At 36.5% G+C, this 23,912-nt stretch overlaps 1 long non-coding RNA gene across 7 annotated transcripts in view; it reads left to right on the top strand.

The window, feature by feature from the left end:
• The window catches only part of LOC103350114 (uncharacterized), a 154,468-nt gene that overhangs the window by 47,425 nt on the left and 83,131 nt on the right, over positions 1-23,912 (top strand). The window contains exon 3 of one of the 7 annotated variants that reach the window (XR_016210873.1): positions 19,175-19,422. The exons of the other annotated variants lie outside the window; for them this stretch is intronic. This is a non-coding gene — a long non-coding RNA (uncharacterized LOC103350114). The remainder of the gene's footprint in view (positions 1-19,174; positions 19,423-23,912) is intronic. 7 annotated transcript variants of the gene reach the window in all.

A 23,912-nucleotide genomic window follows, 5' to 3' on the forward strand; every position in this document is an offset into this window, starting at 1 on the left:
TCAATCCATTTTCATTTCCTTATTGTATTTTCTTATTTAGTCAGATTCCTTTTCACTTCTGCCTTTCTCTTTGACTGATCTAGGCTGATTGTGGATTGTGGAGATACCTAATTCAGTTTTTACAAGTTATGAAGCATGTTTATCAAATGTTATTGTTTCCTATGTTGTCATTTTCAAAGTTAATGCTTTCTCTTCAATAATTTTTCTTTTCTGTAACCAGCAAAATTTTTCCAAGTCTGGATATTAGTATTGTATCTGTTCTTTCCTCCTCATTTGTTTTCAAATAGCAGAGACATATACAGGTCTTATATTCACTGTCAGATAACAGGGACATGATTTTTCATATAAACTCTTACATTCTGTTTGTTTAGTTGGTAGACTTTACCTTCATATGTTTAGACAAAGATTAGGCTGATATTCATGTACAGTTTTCAGCTAAATTTCCAAACTCCAAAAGGTAGGGTCAGAGATTATTTGAGAAAAAAATGTAGACCTGTAACACTTTGGTCAATTTTTCACAGGAATATTTATAAATAATTTTTAAAGAAAGAATACTCTTAAAAAGATGGTACAGTTGTTTACCGTATCAGTGAGATGCTGCTTGGAACACATGGATCTCATTATCAGAGCTCCTGAGTTCAGTCAGGTTCTAATCCCAATCCCAGCTTCCTGCTAGTGTGCACGCTGAGATGCAGCAGGTGATGGATCCCTGTCACTCACATGGGAGACCCAGATTGAGTTCTCAGCTTCTGGCTTTGCCTTGGCCCAGGCCAGCTGTGGCAGATATTTGACAAGTAAACCAGCAGATGGAGGGTTTCTGTCTGTCTGTCTGTGTCTGTCTCTCTGCCTTTCACATAAATAAATCAATGTTTTAAAAAATGGCACATATGCAGATACAGTGCAAATGTAGACTAAAAGCAGAACTTTCTTGGAAAGTTCCTACTAGTAGAATTTTCACTGGGAATATTTTTTATTAAAGAATAAACTGATATATCTATATCTGTATCTATATCTATATATCTATTCAACATTCTGAACTAGGAAGGCATTATTGGCAAAAAGAAGGTATAAAACCCTTTGTGATGGTGTCTAACTTATTTGCAGAGTTCATTCTGATCAGAAAATTAGCTGACACTTTATGCATAAATATCAGTGTTCTTCCATAACCTTTATCACTTTGCCACGTCAGCATTTAAGCTCTTACTTGCTCTTCCTTCTCTTACTGCAGTAGCACCTATCCTATTTGTATATCCATTAGGAGATTTAAACTTCCAGGAAGCGAATGCTGGAAATAGTGGATAATGGGCTGTACATTATGTTCTGTAATGTGTAGTCATTCTAAGAAAGGTGCCACAATAGAATGAAAGGAGGAAGAATCCTTGGGGACTGACTGGTTAATGTAAATGCCCCCAACACCATGTGCATGCATAGATAGCCACCAAAAATGTAAAGGCATCATTTTGCCTTTATTTATTAGCTTGTCCTTACTAAATTAAGTTTATCTTTTGTTAGAGAGCATACCACATTAATGTTTAACAGCATTCTGTATTAGTTTGGAAACACTCAGAATTGAATAGAATGAGCCGGCCACAGTGTGCCGGCCACAGTGGCCATTGCGGGGTGAACCAACAGAAAAGGAAGACCTTTCTCCCTGTCTCTCTCTCTCTCTCACTGTCCACTCTGCCTGTCAAAAAAGAAAAAAGAAAAAAGAAAGAGCACATTAAACTTTGGTATCTTAAAATTCAGGGAACTAAGTTCCTGGCTTATTCTAGGAAATCTGAAGATAAATTTATCACATCTCCTAATTTTGTGTTCGGAGCTAAAGTACTTCAGTTAATCCACAGCTTCATATTTCCTTCCAATCAACTGAAAATGAAAATACTTCATTAGATCATAGGCAAGTAATGAACTAAAACAGTAATAATTGCATAGCATTTTATATAACTATATAAATGCTGTGTGAAGCTGAAAATAATAAATAATCTATAAAGTGCATTGGATTTATCCTTCCATTAGAAAGCTATATTCCCTCAAGCCTTGAATATTCCATGAATAATTCCATTAATCTTTTATCTATAGCAGACACAAGATAAATCATGGATACATTGCATATAAACACTTCATAAAATGGGATTTTAGAAAATTACCTGAATTACATTTTAGCTCACTTTTTCATTTTCAAAAAGTGAGTGTAGTAAGTGTAAAAGAACATTTTTCTCATATTAATCTACTTTTACTCTAACATATTTTTTAGTTTAGTGACAGATAGACTCAATAGGGTCGATTGTATGTCATACTTTTCTCTTTTACATTGTCATCCAAAAATAAAATAGACAAGTATAAACTTTTAATAAGTGAGTTTCATAAAGAAGACTGGTCATGTTATCAATATTTTTATTCTCTTAGTTCTTCCTCTTCATTCCAAGGTATTAATGATATACAATCATAACTTATGAAGGAATCTATTTATTGATCTCTGCTGTTGGTATTCTTCTAGCCATTTGGAAAGAAAAGTCCTGTCATTTGGCTTATATGATAAATATAAAGATGAAAATTATTAGGTAGCATTCAGCCAATAAAACTAAAGGCAAATTTTTCTGCATGTTTTTATTTTGGCATATTGTAAATAATATTATCCATTTATTTACCTATATAATATAGGACAACGATGCCATAGAGAATCAGGAGAGCATAGCTGTCAATGTGCTATGATTTAAATTTAAAGTGATTATTCCAAAATGAAGAAAATCCAAATAAAAATATTTTAAATCTACAGAGATTTGTTTAACTGTCTCCTATATAAAAAGTAAGATGTAGATACTGAGGTAGTTTTAATTGGCTTTAAAAGATAATTGTAAGTCGGCACCACGGCTCACTAGACTAATCCTCTGCCTTGTGGCGCCAGCACACCAGGTTCTAGTCCCGGTCGGGGCGCCGGATTCTGTCCCAGTTGCCCCTCTTCCAGGCCAGCTCTCTGCTGTGGCCCAGGAGTGCAGTGGAGGATGGCCCAAGTGCTTGGGCCCTGCACCCCATGGGAGACCAGGGTAAGTACCTGGCTCCTGCCATCAGATCAGCACCGCGCGCCGGCCGCGGCGGCCATTGGAGGGTGAACCAACGGCAAAGGAAGACCTTTCTCTCTGTCTTTCTCACTGTCCACTCTGCCTGTCAAAAAAAAAAAAAAAAAAAGATAATTGTACACAATTGCATACAAAACCATATTTTTCTTACAAGGGTGAATGATATAAAATTAAGAGACAAAATTTTAAAACATAATAATGATAAAATAGAGAATAATACTCTTGTGACAGTTTGGAAAAAGAAACTGAATCAATATATTAGATCTGTATAGTAAAATTTCAGATTAGATGACATATAAACAACAGAAATTTACTTACCACTGTTGGTGCTGGCACAATTAATTTCTGGTAAGGGCCTCTCCTAGATCATGTATGGTTTCACAAAGTGGAAAGAGGAAGAGAATTCTCTAGTTCTTTTTGGAAATAATTCCATTCATTAGGGTTCTGCTCTCATGACCTAATTACTTCACAAGGGTCCTACCATGTAGTACCATCATATTATAGATTAATTTTGAATATATGAATTTTAGCAGGATGCAAATGTTCAGTCTGTAGTAGAAGACTTTATTAAAATAAGTGTATCACATGATCAAAGAACATTATATAAAAGTAGAATATTTTAAAATCCCATCTATCACTATAAACTTAGATAATTTACTTGAGTTCCTTTTGTCAGCTTCCTCATATGTAAAGCAGAAGCAATAATCTTTTTTCTAGTTTTTTAGAATAATTTTTTATTTATATAAGGTGAACAAATTTAATGTATTTCATATATACCCATTTAAGAGCATAGTGATACTTCCCACCCTACCCTCCCAACAGTCCATGTTCTCGCCCTTCCTTCTCCTTCCTTTCTTTTCTTTTTTTTTTTTTTTTTTTTTTTGATAGGCAGAGTGGACAGTGAGAGAGAGAGACAGAGAGAAAGGTCTTCCTTTGCCGTTGGTTCACCCTCCAATGGCTGCCGCTGCCAGCGCGCTGCGGCTGGTGCACCGCGCTGATCCGATGGCAGGAGCCAGGAGCCAGGTGCTTTTCCTGGTCTCCCATGGGGTGCAGGGCCCAAGCACCTGGGCCATCCTCCACTGCACTCCCTGGCCACAGCAGAGGGCTGGCCTGGAAGAGGGGCAACTGGGACAGAATCCGGCGCCCCAACCGGGACTAGAACCCCGTGTGCCAGCACCGCTAGGCGGAGGATTAGCCTATTGAGCCGCGGCACCAGCCCTCTCCTTCCTTTCTTATTCTTTCAATTTTTACAGTGACATACTTTCAGTTTATCTTATAATAATAAGCTTAACCCTCTGCTAAGTAAATAATTCAGAAAAAAATAGTAAGAAGAAAAAAACACTGTACTTCAACAGTAGAGACAAGGGTATAAATAATAAACAATTCTCAAAATGTCAATTTCACTCCTATACATTGCATTTTAGGTACTCTAATAGTTACCACAGATCAGAGAAAACATATTATATTTGTCTTTTGGGGACTGTCTTATTTCATTAGGTATTATAGTTTCCAGCTGCATCCATTTTATTGCAAAACACAGGATTTCATTGGTTTTTTTATAGCCTAGTAGTATTCCATAGTATATATATACCATAATTTCTTTATGCAGTCATCAGTTGATGGACATCTGGGTTGATTCCATATCTTAGCTATAGTGAATTGAGCTGCAATAAACTTAGGCTTACAGATAACTTGTTCATATGCTGATTTAATTTCATTTGAGTAAATTCCTAGGTGTGGGATGGCTGGATCATATGGTAGATTGAGTTTCAGATTTCTGAGGAATCTCCATACTGTCTTTCAGAATGGCTGTACTAGTTTGGATTCCCCCCAACAGTAGATTAGGATTACTTTTTCCCCCACATCATCACCAGCATTTATTGTTTTTTGATTTATGCATGAAAGCCATACTAACTGGGGTGAGATGAAATCTCAATGTGTTTTTTTTTAATATTTTCATTTACTTAATTGAGAGGTAGCATTATAGAAAATGAGAGAGGTCACTCCCCAAATGGCTGCAATAGCCAAAGGTTAGCCAATCTGAAGCCAGGAACCAGGAGCTTCTTTTGAGTCTTCCATGAGGGTGCAGGAGCCCACACACTTGGACCATCTTCCACTGCTTTCCCAGGCCATAGAAGAGAGCTGGATCAGAAGAGGAGCAGCCTGGGTTAGAACTGGTGCCATATGAGATGCAGGCACCACATTTCCCTGACAGCTAGTGATCCTGAGCATATTTTCATGTCTATGGGCCATCTGAATTTCCTCTTTTGAAAAATTCCTGTTCAACTTTGTCCATTTCTTATCTTGATTGTTTTGCTGTTGAGTTTCTTGAGCTCTGTATAGATTTTGGATATCAATCCCTTGCTAGTCAAATAGTTTGCAGATATTTTTTTTTCCCCATTCTGTTGGTTGAGAGGAAATAATCTTACCTCCCTCAAAGAGTTGTTTGGAGGATAGAATTTGCTTAACTCATAGAAAGCAAATAGCACAATACCTGTCACATAGCAGGTCTATAGGTCAGCTAGACCCAGATTCATGGAAAGCAGTTACCACATGCACATTATTCCTGTGGTCAAGGTGTAGAGTGTTAGAAAGGTGAAACAAAACAGCGTGATGTCTCTTAAAGCCCACAGATAGCACATATTCCATTGGCCAAAATAAATCATTTGGCAAGCACAAGTTCAACGTATCAGGGAAATATATTCTTCTCTTGTGACTGTTGGGTCACAAGAGAAGACCTTGTGACTGTTATGGAAACTTTATCAAATATGTTACATTTGGTGAAGCCACTGCTTAGAAGATTGGTTCTTTGGAGTTTGGTTATGCTGAACTGTCATGTGGGATGGTGGTTTGAGTAAAAAGTGAGTTTTCTTGCACTCAGGCTACATTTGGCAGAGTTTCAAGGAATCATCTGTGTGAGGAAGCAGAGCATATATGATATTAAGGAGTATGGCTTTGATTTATGTTTCCCATTCATGGTTTTTCAAGGAAGATAAATTAGGAAAAAGGGCATTTTGAATGTATTTTTATTGCTGATTCTGTGACTCTGCCATTTCTCTGGGCCTGGGCCATATTCATGTAACAGTAGACATCACAATATCATACTCAAAGGAAAACCAGGTCACTACCACTCCAGGAAACATTTTAAAAGAATTTTGAAAAGTAACAATTTAAATACCTCAACCACTTTTCCAAATATATTCACCATCCATACCTGACTACTGGTAATAATTTAGTTTATATTATTTCCAAGTTTTCTCTAGTATATTCAGATGTACCCAAATATACATACATTTTTATAAGAAATAATCTAAACATCTAATGGTATATATACTCATATGTAAGTACAAAGTATTATAAAGTATTAATTTTCAGAGCTGGCACTGTGATAGAGTGGGTAAAGCTGTGCCTGCAGTGTTGGCATCCCATATGGGTGTTGGTTTGAGTCTCAGATGCCCACTAAGCCATAGCGCAGGACCCTAAACATTTGTTTTTAAGTGTTATTTTGCATACATTATCTTAATTATTTTACAATAAAGCAATTACTCAAAAATTCTGATACATTTATTCTTTTCTAAGAATTTTGGAATGATTTTGTCCAGTTTAAAAAAATTTATAATCCTTTCATCAAATGTAACTCAATTTTATTAAACATGCATCTATAGCCAGGTACATATACATTTACAAAAGGCTGATACTTTAAATATATCATACAAATAATAGTGAAACATTGAATGGTTCAGTGTTTATTCAAGTTATATTCTTTCAGCACTTATTATTTGCTACAGGATGTGTTCAGATGATATCTTTCAGTGAAATGTTATAGTTTTCTACAATAAATTATATTTTCTTTGCTAAAATATCTTGATGTAGTATAGCATCTACCATCTAATTATATTTTAATAGTTGCTAAAACATTGAGATGATTTATTCACTCATTGGTATATTTCATTGTCTTTTATAATAATTAATGAACCCAATGATTCATTACTAGAGAATCTGTCATTTATTCACCAGTGACTATCCATTTTCTGAAGCAATAAGGCAATTTATCATGAATTTGAACCAAGAGATTCTTATGTGTCTGCAATTTTTATAAACATTTTATGAATTATTTTAAGAAGCAAACTAGTTGAGGTCTTAAATTGTTATACATTGTAGAAATGTTATACTGCATTGCAAGTATCATATTTATATGCACTAACAAATAATGATCACCTATTATCAGTGTTAATATAAAAAATTATAAGTATGGTTTGTTTGTGTTTTCCTCATAACTGTTGCTTAGCTCCATTAATGAGAACAAGTTCAACTGAAGTTTGGCAATACAGACTTAAAGATAAAAATAGTTAGTAAAATAAAAAGTAGTTAGGCATGGGCTTTAAGAAGCCTTTTTTTGTCCTCTTCTACCTGAGAATCTCTGGGTACAGGCGGGGAGTAGTCATCATCTTTTCCTACTTAGAAGAAGGAAGAGTTTGCCAAGCAGTGTAGTATTCCACTATATAAATCAACTTCAGGACCAAAAAACAGCATGTAGAGGGCAACAGTTTAATGTGTTGGGTTTACAACACAAGTAGAAGTACACGATGGGTTACAACACAAAGGCTGGAGGGGCAGTGGGCGCAAAAGTATACTGACATAAGGAACTTAGGCTCCAGATAAAGTGGAATAATACTGCTTAATGTTCATCTGTAATGAGCTAGGGATGTGCTCCATATTTGCTGAGTCAACCAGTAAAATACCAAAACAAAGTGTTAAAGCTAATAAGTCATCCAAGATTAAATAGAGCTAAATCCACAAAGAATACAAAAGAGAGAAAAGCAAGAAAAAGCAGATGGGACAAGTAGCAAGTAGGAAAAAAGAACAGATGGAATAAACAGAAAGCAAATGCTACCACTAATCAAAAGTAAACTGGAGTGTGTAAGTTAATGTCAGAAAAGGTAGTTTTTACATAAGAAATTAGTATGGATAAAGAAAATCATTTTATGATGATAAAAATGTCAATTCAATATAGAATATAACATTCCTAAATATTTGTGAAATTATTAACAGAATTAGAAAATAATGAATCAAGAACAAATAGAACTGTGGAAAAATAGACAAATGCACCACTATAGTGGTACATTTCAGTGTCCCTCTGGCAAATAAAATAATAAAAAATGAATAAATGCAATACTAAATAAGTACAGGTACAGAAATGTAGATAACTAAAAACCAAATTGAACTAAAACACATTCCTGGGACATTCTGCTAACAAAAGCAGAAAACACATTATTCTCAAGTGTATACATAACATTTACCAAGTTAGGCCATATTCTTGGCAATAAAATAATTCTCACTAAATTTAGAAGAATTTAAATCATATAAACCATGTCATCTGGCTACAATGGAGTTAATTAGACACAAAAATTAGAAAGAGTTCTGAAATATTTCAAAATAGTTGGAAACTAGAGCAGAATTTCCATATAGAAGTCTGGAGACAAAATTCCTTCTTCTTTGGGAAATCTCAATCTTTACCCTTCAAGCTTTGATTGAACAGGAAAGTGTCTGCTTTACCTCAACTCAACTGTTTCTAACCCTTAATTACAGCATATTTGAAAAATGCCTTTATAACAGCATTTAGACTAGTGCTTGACCAAACAACCAATCACCACAATCTAGCCAAGTTGACACATAAAATTAATCATCACAGAAGTTATAGAACACAAATCTAAATGACTCATTGGTCAAAGAAATATTTGAAACTGTATCACTTATCTTTTCATCACTACAACTAAAATAACCTCAGAGGAGCTTCTAGAAAAGAAGAAGGTTTGTTTCTGTTTATGAGTGGAGGATGCCAGTCCAAGGTCAGGTGGCCTCATTCGTCTGGCATCTAACTGAGGCTGCCAGTGGAGGAGCATGTGCAGAGGAAATCTCACACGATGAGGAAGGAAGCAAAACCATTGCAACTGACCCTCTCATGAGAGCTACCCTACAGGGCCACATGTCCACATAAAGAACTCTTCCTGTCCCACATCCTAGCTGCCATAATTAGATCAATTCTCTATCTTTAATACATTAACAATTAACTTGAAACCACTCAACAGATAACATAAGACATTGAGGACCAAACCCCCAACTCACAGACCTTCGTGAAACATCCAAACTGGCAGTCAAACTATAAGCAAAGGGAAATTACACTTTATATGAATGAAAATTAAAATGCAATGTGCCAAAATAGATGTGAAAAGAAAAAATAGTGCCTGAGGTAAATTTATGCCATCAATAATTTACACTGGAAAAGTAGACCCTAAATCGATGACTTCATTTTGCACCTTAAAAGAATACTAGAAAAAGAGTAGCAAATGGAACCTAACTTAAGCAGAAGAAAGAAAATAATAAAAGTAATGCTGAAAATCAACAAAGTAGAAATCACAACCAAATTCCAGGTATTTGAGAAGATCAGTGACAGCTGAACTTCTGTTTAAACCAATGAAGAAAGAAACTAGGGAGGACAAAAGTGACCAATACTAGGAAAAAGAGGGTGACATAACTATTTTCCTCCAGATATTAAAAGGATTATGAGGAAATTTTATAATGTTTATGTTAATCAAGTCAAAAACACAGATGAAATGGACAAATTTCATGAAAGACATCCAGGAAGAAATACATAAATCAAATACCCCTATACCTGTTACGAGGACTTGTACCATCTTCTACTGCTTTCCCAGGCCATAAGCAGAGAGCTGAATTGGAAGAGGAGCAGCCGGGGCTAAAACCGGTACCATATGAGATGCTGGCACCACAGGTGGAGGCTTAACCTACTGCGCCATGGTGCTGGCCCCAATAATACACATTTTGTAGAACTTTTTTAAGGGTCGCTGTATTTGTGTGTCTATTTCTAAGCTCTGCTCTGTCTGTCAATCCTTTTATCAAATACCCCATTTTTTCTCATTACTCTAGCTTTTATATAGGATAGATATCAGATCATATGAATCTTCTGATTTTGGTCTTTTTAAAAATTGTTTTAACATTCTATTATTTTGATTTTTTAGCTATTCCATTTTTGCATATGGAAGACTTCAAAAAGTCAATGGAAAAAGGAAATAAATAAAGTGCATTTTCTATGAAACTTTTGAAACCCTGTTTATATCAAAACATCATATTGTGTACTATACATATATAAAAGGACATCAAAAGTTTTGCAGAAAAATGTATTTTTTGAAAAAAACTATGTAAGGGTTTCAAAAATTTTTGCACCATATTCATTTAATTCCATTGTCCATGGACTTCTTGACATACCCTTATATATAATTTTTATTTGTCATTTAAAATGAGAAAAGCATGTTGAAAACAATAGAATAGGCTTTCAAAATTCTAATCTTAAAAACCTGTAGCCTAACTGATGTTTTTAAACACATTTAAAGACGATGTCAATAGGTAAAGGGTTTAGAAAAGAAAAGCCAAAAGGACAAAGTACTGGCATTAATTTATAGATTAGTAATTTAACAGCCAGCACAGTTCAAGGAAGAAGAGCACTGAATCTCAAGGAAAATGAGTAAGGTTTCTATTGTAAACAGGAATGATTCCTCACTTCTGAACATGGACTGGATTAAATTACCTCCAATTGTCTGATTTCATTTTCTCTAAGCATCCTATTGATTATCATTTGGCTTGAGGTTTTGAAGTTAGAATACTTCTGTTCTGTCCATTTCCGACATTCAATAGTTAGGTACAGACTGAATTTCTTTGAGCTTCACTTTTCTCACTTGTGAAATGAAGTTAGGAATAGTGCATACCCCATAGGACTGTTGTAATTATTAAATAAGATAACACAGGTCGATAAACTAAAGTGGAAATCACACAAGTAAAACAGACATGGCAGATAGGAGTTTCCACTGTACTACTAGTGCTGCACACTGGCACCCTTCTTAAGAGTATGACCAGGTGGGACATAGGGAGTTGGAGAGGGACTGCAGCTTCCCCATAAAGGAATTGAGCAGTGATTAGACTCCTCTCATAGGGATTCCGCAATAATTCACAGAGCAGCCAAGACCAGTGTAGACCAAGAGTAGATGACAACAGTACCAGTCAGTAAGCATTTTACCTTCTCTTTCAGGAGAGGATAGAAGCAAAGGATGGATTGTTTGTGCATAGGAATGAGAATGTCCACCACATACACCTCCTTTCTACTTGGTATCTAGCAGGTACTGTCAGTAGGGAGAAAGCACTGAACTATCTACGAAATAGAACCAACTGGAGTTTTAGTATATGAAAATGAACATTTAACTACACATTCTCCCCCCCCCCAATAAAGTCTTAAGAGACAAAATAGGAAAAGTAAACAGAGCAATTATTGAAGAAAAAAATCAAACATTTTTATATTCCTACTCTACAGAACACAGATTGTGCAATTAATAGATTTTTGTGACAAGAAAGCTTAAAACTTTTTATTTCTTAATTGTTAACATTTTGTTTAATTTTTCATCTCAGTGAGCTGTTTCATTTTTGCTTTTCTCATTTTATTGAAGTGCTGAAAGAATACACATGAGTTATAAAGAACAGTAATGAAATTAACAACGTAAAATCTCCTGTACTGGCTGAAATTCAAGAACTAGAAAGTAATGAATATATCCTCATTAACTAAAGTCACTCCCCTATTGCCTACACCTGCTAAAATTCCAGAAGACGACTGCATTTTGCATTTGTGTTTCCTTGTGTTTAGTCCTCCTAATTGCTCCAGATACATCTTCTAGCACTCATCACTCCTGTGAATATAGAGGGAGCCTCATGGCAAGCATCTGCATCTCTGCCTAGGAGAGTCTTCCACAGTACACACAGCAGATTAGAATTTCCAAACAATTTACTCCCTTTTTTTGCTCTTTTAGATACATTTAAGATACTTTAATTTGCTATGCATAAACACACATACAATTACCTGTAAGGAATAGATACATATATATAATTTGGTTTTGTGGTATCATAACTATGGTACCATACATTGTAATTTACAAAACCATAATTCTAAAACTTGCGTTTTTCATTCAACATTATGTTTCTCAAACTTGCTTTCAAGTCTACCTGTCCTTTCTTTTACCAGTATGTGTGCTGTCTTGTGATTGCTACATAAATCAACATAATTTTCTTATTTATTATTCTGATGATGCCCTTAGGATTGTTTCCATATTCTTCCTATTATGTATAATGCTCCTATTACCATACATATGCAAGACTTGCAGGGCACCTGTGAAAACTTATTATAATATATCAGAATATTCAATAAAAATTGCATTACTAAGTCATCATAGTAGTTCATAGTCCTGATATCCCCATTGATCCAAATGATCTGCAAAATTTTAACAGATTTTCACATTTGTGTAGGTACATTTATCATATGTAAATAATTCCCATGTATAATGTCTGCTTCTGGACTCATTAGGACAGCCAATGGTTAATTTACCTATTATTACACCATTAAAACATTATACTTTGTAACAGTTTTTAGAATATAGCAATATCATATACTTCAAAAATTTCATGAAAATGCATGTTATGTAAACCCATAAAGATTTCAAAAAGTTTTTAAACCAAAATAAAATTGTATTTTAATTTCATTGTTTTACAACCTTCTAGAAGTCTCATTATATTTGGTAGAATAATTTCTCTCTTTTGTTGTGGTTTTAGCGAGTAGGGATTTTCATACCATGTATCTTTTCTGTACACAATGAAATGAAGATGGAATTTAGCAACTCAAGGATCTCTAGAAAATATGCAAACACGTGGAGGTAAACAACACATACCTTACAGAACAAGGTTCATAAAAAAAATCAAAGGGGAAACCAAAATGTTTCTGGAAATGAGTGAAGATGACAACACAACACATCAAAACTACGGAATACAGCAAAGGCAGTGTTAACAGGGAACTTTGCAGCAATTAGTGCCTATACAAAGAAATTAGAAAGGCATCAAATAAATGTATTATCAATGCATCTCAAGGACCTAAAAAAGAAAAAAAAAACCCAAACCTGAAATTAGTAGTAGGGAAGAAATTATTAAAATTAGAGAAGAAATAAACAAAACTGAAACAAACAAAACCATACAAAAAATCAATGAAATGAACAGCTGTTTTTTGAAAAAATAAAAAAAATGCTACACCACTTTCCAAACTAACCATAAAAAATAGGGAGAAGATACAAATCAATAAAAATCAGAGATGAAAAGGGAGATGTAACAACAGATATCACAGAAATAAAAATAATTACTATGAATTACTACAAATAGCTATATGACAACAAATTGGAGAATCTAGAGGAAATGCATACATTCCTGGGAACACACAGTCTACCAAAAGTAAGTCATGAAGAAATAGAAAATCTAAACAGACCAATAACTAAGACAGAAATTGAATCAGTAATAAAGACCTTGCCACCAAAGAAAATCCCAGGACTGGACGGCTTCACTGCTGAATTCTACCAGACATTTAAAGAAAAACTAATCATGATTCTTCTCAAGCTGTACGAAACAATGAAAATGGAGGGAATCTTCGCACCCTCCTTCTGTAAGGCATCACCTTAATTCCTGAACTAGAATAAGATACAACAGAGAAAGAGAACTATAGACCAGTATCCCTGATGAACATAGATGTAAAAATCCTCAACAAAATGCTAGTCAATCGAATCCAACAACACATCAGAAAAATACTTCACTTGGACCAAGTGGGATTTATTCCTGTTATGCCTGGATGGTTCAACATTCACAAATCAATCAATGTGATACATCACATTAACAAACTGAAAAACCAAAACTCTATGATTATCTCAGTAGATGCAGAAAAAGCATTTGTTAAAATATAGCATCCACTCACAATGAAAACCTTAAGCAAATTGGATATGGAATGGACAACCCTGAATGCAATCAAGGCAATATTTGACAAACTCACAGTCAGCATCTATTGAATGGGAAAATGTTGGAAGCATTCCCACTAAGATCCAGAATCAGACAAGGATGCCCACTCACCATTGCTATTCAATATAGTCCTGGACATTTTAGCCAGAACCATTAGGCAAGAAAAGAAATCAACGGGTTACAAATTGGAAAGGAGGATGTCAAGCTATCCCTATTTTCAGAAGATATGATTCTATATATATGTGATCTGAAGGACTCCATTAAGAGGCTATTGGAATGCATAAGAGAGTTTAGTAAAGTTGCAGGATGTAATATCAGCACACAAAATCAATATCCTTTGTATACACAGACAATGCCATAACTGAGAAAGAATTTCTGAACTCAGTCCCATTCATAGTAGCTACAAAAAATTAAATACCTTGGAATAAATCTAACAAAAGATGTGAAGTTTCTCTACAATGAAAATCACAAAACATTAAAGAAAGAGAGGAAGGCACAAAAAAAATGGAAAAATCTTCCATGTTCATGGATTGGAAGAATAAATATCATCAGAATGTTCACACTAGCAGAAGAAATTTACAGATTCAATGCAATCTCAATCAAAATACCAAAAACATTCTTCTCAAATCTAGAAAAAAAACTACGCTAAAATTCAAACAGAAATAAAAGAGGCTGGCACTGTGGCTCAATAGGTTAATCCTCCACCTGCGGCGCCGGCACACTGAGTTCTAGTCCCGGTCGGGGTGGCCAGCTCTCTGCTGTGGCCCGGGAGTGCAGTGGAGGATGGCCCAAGTGCTTGGGCCCTGCACCCCCATGGGAGACCAGGAGAAGCACCTGGATCCTGGCTTCGGATCAGTGTGGTGCGCCGTTTGAGGGGTGAACCAACGGCAAAGGAAGACCTTTTTCTCTGTCTCTCTCTCTCACTATCCACTCTGCCTGTCAAAAAATAAAAAAAATAAAATAAAATAAACCCTTAATAACTAAAACAATCTTAAACAGCAAAAATAAACCTGGAGTCATCACAATACCAGATTTCAAGACATATTACGGGCAGTTAAAATCAAAACAGCCTGGTACAGGCACAAAAATGGGCATATAGACCAATGGAACAGAATACAATCCCCAGGAATCAATCTGTGCAACTACAACCAACTCATATTTGACAAAAGAGCTAAAATCAATCCCTGAAGGATGGACATTCTCTTCAACAAATGGTGCTGGGAGGGGCTGGTGTTGTGGCGCACTTAGTTAATCCTCCGGCTGCAGCATCCCATATGGGGGCTGGTACTATGCCCAGTTGCTTCTCTTCCAGTCCAGCTCTCTGCTGTGGCCTGGGATAACAGTATAATATGGCCAAGTGCTTGGGCCCCTGCACCCACTTGGGAGACCAGAAAGAAGCACCTGGCTCCTGGCTTTGGATCAGTACAGCTCCAGCTGTTGCAGCCATTTGAAGAGTGAACCAACGGAAGGAAGACCTTTCTCTCTGTCTCTCTCTCTCACTGTCTGTAACTCTACTGGTTAAATAAATAAATAAAATCTTTAAAAAAAATGGTGCTGGGAAATTGGATCTCCACATACAGAAGTATGAAACAAGACCCCTACTTTACACCTTATCCATAAGTCAAATCACAATGGATCAAGGATCTGAATCTGTGACCCAATACCATCAAATTACTAGAGGAAACAGGGTAAACTTTGCAACATTGGCATAGGCAAAGACTTCTTGGTAAGGACTCCAGAAGCACAGGTAATTAAAGCAAAAGCAGTCAAATGAGATTATATCAAGCTAAGAAGTGTCTGTACTGCAAAGGAAACACTAAACTAAGTGAAGGGGTAATGGACAGAATGGCAAAAAATATTTGCAAACTATACAACTCACAAAGGGTTAATATCCAAAGTCTATATAGCACTCAGGAAACTCAACAACAAATGAAACAAACAATCCAGTTAAGAAATGGGCATAAGAGTTGAAAAGACATTTTTCAAAAGAGAAAATTCAAATAGCCAACAGAACCATGAAAAAAATACTCAGGATCATTAGCCATCAGGGAACTGCAAATAAAAATTGCAATGAGGTTTCACCTTACCACAGTTAGAATGGTTCTCATACAGAATTCAAAAAATAGTAAATGCTGATGAGGATGTTTGGAAAATGGTACCCTAATACACTGTTGATGGGAATGTAAACTAGTATTGATGCGTCCAGCATGGCAGGGTGTCAGATCAACCCAAAAGAGAAAGAGCATCACATAGATTAAGGAAGAAAACTCAGATTAAAGATTTTGATGTGGGGAAACCAAGAGATACTCTGTCTACTGCCAAGGTTGAGGCAGAAGCAGAGGCCCAGATGTCTGGTTATTCCAAGTATTTATTATCAGTGATGACATGATCAATTAACCATAAAAAATGTGCGGTTTTGTGGAAACAGTATTTCATGATGAAGTAGTTTAAACATAGTGAAACAGAGAACAATGGGAAGTTTTGGTGTTTCAGGAAGGACTTGTTTGCTTGGAAACTGGGATTAAATAGCAATCACAATATGAAGGGGTCTGTGGGGACTAATTGTTAACTGGGATGAGCATCCTACTTGCTGTTTACTGGAGCCCACAGCATTTTCTTAGTTGCTTTAGCATCATGTCAAATGATCTTTGCAATTGATCACTTTTACAATCTGGCCAAGGATGCCTTCAGCAGAATTCAGGCGATGTGGTGGTTCCCAACATAGTACAACCATTTGGAAGACAGTATGGAGATTCTTCAGAAATCTGATACTAGATCCACCATATGACCCAGCCATCCCAATCCTGGGAATTTACCCAAATGAAATAAATCATCATATGAAAGGGTTATCTCTACCTGTATGTTTATTGCAGCTCAATTCACAATAGCTAAGACATGGAATAAACTCAGATGTCTATCAACAAATGACTGGATGAAGAATATGTGATATATATACACTATGCAATATTACTCAGTCATAAAAAATGAAATACCATCTTTTGCAACAAAATGATGCAGATGGAAAATAATACACTTAGTGAAATAAGCCAGTCCCAAAAAGACAAATATCATATATTTCCCTGATCTACTATGACTAATGGAGTATAAAAAATGTAATATATATGAGTTAAATTTACATTTTGAGAATTGATTATTCTTTACAGCCATTGTCTGTACTGTTGAGGACAGTACTTTTTTCTTCTTGCTATTTATAAAATTATTTACTTAATGGAGGATTCATCTTTTTTTTAATTTTTTAAATTTATTTGACAGATAGAGTTAGACAATAAGAGAGAGAGAGACAGAAAGGTCTTCCTTCCATTGGTTCACCCCCTAAATGGCTGCTACAGCCAGAGCTATGCTGATCTGAAGCCAGGAGCCAGGTACCTCCCCCTCGTCTCCCATGTGGGTGCAGGGGCCTAAGCCCTTAAGCCATCCTCCACTGCCTTCCCAGGCCACAGCAGAGAGCTGGACTGGAAGAGGAGCAGCTGGGACTAGAACCTGGCACCCATATAGGATGTCGGCGCCACAGGCAGAGGATTAACCAAATGAGCCACAGTGCCAGCCCCCTGGAGGATTCATCTTATGATTATAAATTAAGCTGAAAATACGTCATTGTAAAAATTAAAAGAATGACTAATTAAAGGAGGAGAAGGGAGGAAGGGAGCATGGGTAAGTAAGTTTTTTGGATCATACTAAAACTATAATTGTTGATTTGTTTATTTCTCCTTTGTGTTCTATAAACTATTGTGCTATGGTTTGAATAGGATATGGTTCTTCAATTCACACAGATGTTTATATCCCTAGTCTTATGTTAATACTTAATGGATTATGGGTGGTGATTTGATTAAATTTATGGTGACTGGGAGGTAACCATGGTGGGAGGTCCCTGAGCATGGGGGTTGTGCTCTTTGAATGTAGTTCTCAGAGGAGAATTGGTAGTAAAAGCTTAGTTTGACTTAGCTTCTCTCTGCTTCCTGGCTCCCTATGTAATCCTCTTTCTGTGTACATTCCCCCATTTATTGCCCTTCTCATACAAGACACAGGACTAATGTGGATTTCCAGTCTTGGACAATGAACCTCCAAAGCTAAGCTGAAATCAACTTCTTACTGAAACAGTTTTTCTTGGGAAATTTAGTTAAAGAAACAAAAAGCTGCCTAATGCACTTTGCATTTTTGAATCTAAGCTCTGTAATTAGGCATATAAACATTTAAGATTGTATTCAGCTTTGGCAAGTCTATCCCTTCATCATAACAAAATGACTCTCTTTTTCCTTGTTAATATTTCTTGTTCCAAAATTTGCTATTTCTAGTATTAATACAGCTCTTCCAAGTTCCGTGTGCTCAGTACTTGCATGATATATCTTTTTCTACTCTTTTACTTTTTTCTTTGTCTTCATATTTAAGAGAATTGCTTCAGCTAATATGGATTTTTCAATACAGTCTAATAATTTTTATCTTCTATCTTGAGTGCTTAGGCCATTTTCATTAAATGATTTATTCTTATATTTGGGTATGTATATATATCATCTTATGAGATTTTAGAGTCGCTTATCTTTAGATAAGAAATTTCTCTTTTCATAAGGTTTTAAACTATATATTTAACTTTAACAATCTCTCTTCAAATAATACAATGCTACTTCATATATAATGTAATATACTTATAAGTGTGGATTGCAATGCCCTTATTCAGTTCATGTGCTAAATTTATCATATCAAATTCTAAGATACATTATTCTCATTATTGTTTTAAACTATCAATTATCTTTCAACTTAAACAGAAACCCTACTTATAATATAATATTTAACAGTGAATGTTTCTTTTCACCACTGCTCTTCGATATTGAACTGAGTTCCTACACTGTATATTATGTAAGAAAACAAAAAAGAGGCATAGAAACCAAAAAGAAATATAGAAATGTCTTCATTGACAGATGACATAAGGATTTACCTACAACTGTCTGTTTTCTGATGGAAAATTTAGCCTATTTTTTCTTTTATTATTTCTATTTAAAGAAAAATGAGTTCAACCTATAATCTCTGATTTAAATAATGAAAAGGAAGAAATTCTGCCTCAAGACTGCCTACAGATGGTAAATATCAAAATTGCCATATCCACCCCCCACACTATCATATAGCAGCAGTTTACAGATCAAGTTCTTTACTCAGATGTGAATCCAATTACTTGAGCCATCACTGTTGCCTCTCAGGATCTGCATTGATGGAAAACAGGATACAGGTCTTGGAGTCAGGAATGTAACTCAGGAGAAGATAATAGAAGAAAAGCAAAGGAAGTGCATTCCCAGTGGACAGTTGGAGAGAAATTTGCAGTGGAAATTCTACAGAAAGAAGAGAGACTCTGTGGAGCAGCGTGGACAGTACACACCTGCAGCAGTGAACAGCAACATCATCCCCGACTCAGCCAAGGCTGGAGGAGATGCCAGCTTCCGGGAACGAGGTGAGAGCAGACTGCCTCAGCCATTGTCACGGGTAATACTGCCTGAGGTAGAACCTTGTGGACTAGACTGACTTTAAGTCAGGCCTGGAGCCCTGGTGTTGGAGGAGACCCACCTAAAACCAGGAAGAAAACCATGTATCTTTCTCTCATTTCCCTGTAAGGGCCTTGGTGACCTGCAAGAAGAAAGCAACATAGTAAAGCTGGTAGAGGTTGAAGCAGCTCTTGGACATGCAACTAGGGAATTTTATCAGAGGGATAAATCTGCATTCCCCATTGACTTTGAGTCTGGCCTAGAGGGTTAGCAGGGTGCTGGGCACTCACTTAGGTCTGTGAGATGCTCCCATCTCCCCACCCTATCACAGGCTCCTGAGTGCAGTCAGTCAAGGTGGAGCATCCACAGGCATCTGGATCTGGGACTGCCTGTGCTCTCTCCATGGAAACAGTAGGCTACTGGAGCTGAGAGCGAATCCGCTGTACCCTTGATTGTGAGAGCCTTGTATACGGCAACATTGGGAATTCTGTGACTGCATAATAGAGCTTGAGGTACAACTGAATCTCTGGGTCTGAATTTCTGAATCTGGCACCAAAGGCGCAGGCTCTCTGATTGCCTGAAGTGGGTCACTGCAGAGTGGTCCATGCTTACACTGAGAACCATATATGCTTCATGCACCTGCATTGATAGGGGAGGTTGTAGCTGAAAGTCAGTTTGATTTCTATTCAACATCTCTATCTCTCAGAAAACTTTTCATCCATATCAGGCATGAATTTCTATCTCCTGAATTTATTTCTCTGTGTTTCTGAGTTATGATCATTTTTTGAATTCATTCTCAGATATGTCATCATTCTCTTTGTCTTCACATTCTAATATTGAAGTGTTGTTGTGTTTTTTTGGGTAGGTCATATTGTATTCCTCGTTCTTGTTTCTTTTGTATTTCTGTGCTTACTTTTAGGCATTTGTGGAACCACTGGTTGATTTTCTCCTCTAATGTCTTTTATCTTTGAACTATGCCTCTATAGTTTAGTAGAGTGTCTGTCCATTCAGGAGATACCCAGAGGTGTTTCTGGGGGGTCCAGGGAGCTCTGGTTAGTGCTTGGGGGTGGTGCAAGGGTCCAGGGTGAAACCCAGGTTGCACGTGGTAGTTCTTTCTATTTTCAGTATGGGAGGTAGTATTATCACTTCTCCTGGCATAATCACAGATTTACCTCCTCTCTACCAAGGTGATAAATGCCTGGAATTAGCCCACAGTGGCTACTACCCACCCCCACCCCCCATCAATGCAGGTGCATGAACCACATAAAGTTCTCAGTGTGAGCATGTTGGGTATAGCAAAAGTAGGGTTTTTTGTTTATTTATTTATCTATTTATTTATTTTTGACAGGCAGAGTGGACAGTGAGAGAGAGAGACAGAGAGAAAGGTCTTCCTTTGCCGTTGGTTCACCCTCCAATGGCCGCCGCAGCCGGTGCACCGCGCTGATCCGATGGCAGGAGCCAGGTACTTATCCTGGTCTCCGTGGGGTGCAGGGCCCAAGTACTTGGGCCATCCTCCACTGCACTCCCTGGCCACAGCAGAGAGCTGGCCTGGAAGAGGGGCAACCGGGACAGAATCCGGCACCCCAACCAGGACTAGAACCTAGTGTGCCGGCGCCGCAAGGCGGAGGATTAGCCTAGTGAGCCGCGGCACCGGTGCAAAAGTAGTTTTAAGAGGGGAGTTTATAGACTTGAATGCTTAAATTGAACAAATAGGTTTAAGGGCCATCAAGGTATAGCAGGTTAACTTACTGCCTGCAATGCTGGCATCACCCATGGGTGCCAATCCAAGTCCTGGCTGCTCCATTACTAATCCACCTCCCTGATAATAGCCTGGGAGATCAGCAGAAAATGCTCCCAGTGCTTGGGCCCCTGCCACACAGGCAGGAGATACATATGAAGTTCTTGGCTCCGGATGGTGGCTTGGCCAAATTGCAAATCAGTTGGAGGCAAGAAATAAAAAAGATCAGAAACAAATGAAATAGAAACTAAGAAAGTAGAAAAGATCAAGGAGACAAAAGATTTTTTTTTGCGAAGATAAACAAAATAGACAAGCCTTTAGCTAGATTAACAAAGAAAACAGGAAAAAAAGCACAAATAAATATAATTAGAGATGAAAAGGGAGACATTAAAAACTAATACTGCTGAAATACAAAATATCATAAGAAACTATAATAAAACTATATGCTAATAAATTGTAAAATCTAGAAGAAATTGTTAAATATCTGGATGCATAAAACCTACAAAGATTAAATCAGGAAGATATAGAAAATCTAAGCAGATCACAAGAAGCAATGACATTTAAAGAGTAATTTAGTCTCCCATTAAGGAAAAGTCCCAAATCTTAAAAAAAAAGGACCTAGTCACTTTACTACTTAATTATATAAAACATTTAAAGAGGAATTAACTTCAATATTTTTCAAAATATTACAAAATAAGGAACAGGATGGAACTCTGCCAAACGCATGCTACAAGGCCAGCATCACCGTGGCACCAAAACTAAACAAAGACACAGTAAGAAAGCTACATATCTATAACCTTAATGAACATAATGCAAAATTTCTCAACAGATTACTCAATACAACACCACATCAGAAAGAACAAACATCACCATCAAGCAATATATATTCCAGAGATGTAAGAGTGGTACAATATCTGCAAATCAGTAAATGCAACAAATCACATCAACAGAATAAACAGAAACAATACAGTATCTCACAGATGTGCAGAAAGCATTTGATAAGATTCAACACCCCTTCATGATCAAAACCCTCCACATTTCTCCTAAGATCTGGAACAAAAAGTCCACTTTCATGACTTTGATTCAATGTAGTATTGAAAGTATTAGCAAGAGCAATTAGGAAGGAAAAATAAATAAATTGCATCTAAACTAGAAAGGAGGAAGTCAAAGTATATAATTTGTAGATGACATGATATTGTACATGGAAAAATCTAAATACTCCAGCAATAAGCTGTTAGAATTCATAAACCAAAAAGAAAAACAACAACAACAAAAACTCATAAACCAATTCAGTAAAGTTAAAAGTTACAAAATAAACAGAATATAAAAAAAACCAGTAGCTTTTCTATATGATAAATTCACCAAACAGAAATTAAAACTTAATCCTATTCATGATAGCCACCAAAAATCAAATATTCAGGGCCGGCGCCGTGGCTCACTAGGCTAATCCTCCGCCTGTGGCGCCAGCACCCTGGGTTCTAGTCCCAGTAGGGGTGCCGGATTCTGTCCCGGTTGCTCCTCTTCCAGTCCAGCTCTCTGCTGTGGCCCAGGAGTGCAGTTGAGCATGGTCCAAATGCTTGGGCCCTGCACCCCATGGGAGACCAGGAGAAGCACCTGGCTCCTGCCTTCAGATCAGCGCAGTGCGCTGGCCGCAGTGCGCCAGCCACAGTGGCCATTGAGGGGTAAAACAACGGAAAAGGAAGACCTTTCTCTCTATCTCTCTCTCTCACTGTCCACTCTGCCTTTCAAAAAAAAAAAAAAATCAAGTATTCAGGAATAAACTCAACCAAAAATGTAATATCTCTATAATGAAAGTTATAAAACTGATGGAAGAAATCACCAATGACACAAAATATGGAGAGATATTCCTTGCTTATGAATTGGAAGTGTTAAAATAATTAACATGTCTATACTACCTAAAGCAATATAGAGAGTCAATTCCATCTCTATCAAAATATCAATGACATTCTTTACAGAACTAGAAACACAATTCTACAATACATACATAATTACAAAAAATCCAGAAAAGCTAAAGCAATCTAGAGCAAAAGAAATCAAGCTGGAGGCATCACAATATCTGCCTTCAAAGCCTATTGTAAAACCACGGCAATTAAAATATCATGGGGCTGGCAGAAAAACCACTCATATATCAATGGAATGGAATAGATTGCCCAGAAATTAATCCACATAAATACAGCCAAATGATTTTTGACAAAATTGCCCAGAGCTTATAATGGAGAAACGATAATCTCTACAATAAATTGTTCTGGCAAACTGGATGTATATATGCAGAAAAATGAAATTAGATCCCTACTCCTCACAATATACAAAAACCAACTCAAGATGAATCAAAGAGCTAAATTTAAGACTTGAAAATGTGAAGATGCTTGAAGAGAATGCAAGGGAAATGTTTTATGACATTGGTGTAGGTGATGACTTCTTGGATAAGACCCACAAAACTTAGGAAATAAAAGAAAATCTAGATAAATGGGATTATATCAAACTCAGACGCTGTTGCACAGCAAAGGTAACAATCAATAGAATGAGTCTAGTTGAAAGAATAAAAAAATTACAAGCTACATATCTGACAACGGATTCATATCCAGAATATATCAACAACTACTGAAAAAAACTCAATAAAAAAACAACCAATACAGTTAAGAAATGGGTAAAGGACTGCAACAGACAGTTCTCAAAAGAAGAAATACCGGCCGGCACCGT

Source organism: Oryctolagus cuniculus, chromosome 7 (assembly GCF_051225735.1).
Source record: "Oryctolagus cuniculus isolate XC-2025 breed Fujian yellow rabbit chromosome 7, ASM5122573v1, whole genome shotgun sequence".
Classification (NCBI taxonomy): domain Eukaryota; kingdom Metazoa; phylum Chordata; class Mammalia; order Lagomorpha; family Leporidae; genus Oryctolagus; species Oryctolagus cuniculus.